The 1,888-nt window shown below is 35.1% G+C and overlaps 1 protein-coding gene across 2 annotated transcripts in view; it reads left to right on the forward strand.

Moving 5' to 3' along the window:
- The window catches only part of LOC106883939 (peroxisomal acyl-coenzyme A oxidase 1), a 48,983-nt gene that overhangs the window by 39,259 nt on the left and 7,836 nt on the right, over nucleotides 1–1,888 (forward strand). The gene's annotated exons all lie outside the window — the stretch shown is intronic.

Below are 1,888 nucleotides of genomic sequence, written 5' to 3' on the forward strand. Positions count from 1 at the left end.
AATAGTTTCATTTTTAAAGTGAAAGTATTTGACATGAGTGTTTTTGTTTCACTTTTGACACGTAATACTTAAATAGTGGAGGAGATATTATGTTGCCGTGGGCTCGAACTCTGCAAGAACTTAAAAATTGTTTTTGACTAAAACACAACTGGAACCCTAAGTAAGGCATGTGTAAAATTTGAATGAAATTGGTTGCGTAGTTCTCGAGTTTTAGGGATTCACACACACACACACAGACAGACAGACAGACAGACACACATTCTCATTTTTATATATATAGATTGCATTTGGTGATCAATAACATTTAAAATCCTACTTAATGAAATTTTGAAAATCTTTCTCTTAACAACTCTTTATATTTTCTTCTGTGAATTTTCAAACTGTCTTTCATTCACATGAAATTTCAGGTTTCTACCAGACTAGTCACTGGTCTCTGAGTTTTTGATAGTGGGATTGTCTAGGTAACTCAGGCAGAACAAATATCACACAGGGTATTTTTGTTCAAAAGTATTGAGAAGAAGCGAAAACTGGAAGCGCAGAAAATCAGTGAAATATAATGTGGAATGAGATGATATTGACAATGAGTGGTTCCCGAGAGAGGAGTTGGTAACTTGTATCACAAAGGGGATGAAATACGTGCAGATTTTGCTCATTGTTAGAAGAGTAATGGAGAGATGGTTAAGAAGAGGTGGCGAAAGCTTGACAGGAACAGATTGGATGCAGGGGAAGGACTTAATGGGTGTAATGACATAAGCATAATGCTTTAGTTTGCTACATTTCAAACTCATCAGTTTAGATGTAATCTTTTGATGAGACCTTTTTTTTTTTTACAAGTGAAACACTATAAATTGCAAACTGGTCTTTAATTATCTGCTACATCAATTATCATATTAAGAAACAGCAAATATAAAAGAAAAATGGAAAATTCATTCTGAAATTTCATGTGAATGAAAGACAGTTTGAAAATTCACATAAGAAAATATAGAAAATTGTTAAGAGAAAGTTTTTCAAAATTTCATTCAGTAAGTAGGATTTAAAAAAAGAAATAAAATACTATGAGCATTTCAAGCAGTCATAACCAAGAAATATTTCATCACACTGCACCAGGAATCTTTGTCCTCATCAGCTTTGGTAAGTGTTTTGGTTGTGCATCTCTGCCAATAATGTTAATAGTTTATATTCTACAGAAGTATCTAAAATATAACATTCAATATGACCTGGTGTTCAGCATGGTGACAGTGCGCAAGAACAATGGCTTGAATCTGTTCATAAGTTTTCTCTTTGGTCTTGTGTTCATGGCCTGATATTCTGAACCCTTGGGAGAAACTTGCTGTATGTACCACCAAGGCAGTCTTGAAGCTCCTTCTTCATAGTCCAAGTTTTGGCTCATTAGAGAATTCTCTCTACATACATATGTCCTGAAGAAGGCCAGCATTGTTATCTTTGAAATACTTGATTGCCTGAGTTTGTGAAGCTTATTACCAGCATTCTATGCTTGTTCCTTGCATGTCAGAAAGTTCTATGCTGCAAGTCAACAACATAGATATCAAGGTAGTTGAAGGCACTGACCTCCTCCAGTTGTTTGCTATTGTTGGAACAAATTGGCAGGCAACCATGATCCTCATTGGTAATCATATATTTAAGTTTCTTTGTACTGAAAAACAGGTTGACCTTGGCTGAGATCATATTTGTAATGATTCAGTTAATATGTAAACAACAATAACAACAATAACAACATGATGATGATGTCTGTTTTCCATGCTGGCATAAGTTGGACCGTTTAACAGGACCTGGCAAGTTAAAAGACTGCACCAAGCCCTATTGGTATGGTTTCTGTGACTAGATCATCATCATCATCATCATCGTTTAACGTCCGCTTTCCATGCTA

This window comes from Octopus bimaculoides, chromosome 3 (genome assembly GCF_001194135.2).
Source record: "Octopus bimaculoides isolate UCB-OBI-ISO-001 chromosome 3, ASM119413v2, whole genome shotgun sequence".
NCBI lineage: Eukaryota > Metazoa > Mollusca > Cephalopoda > Octopoda > Octopodidae > Octopus > Octopus bimaculoides.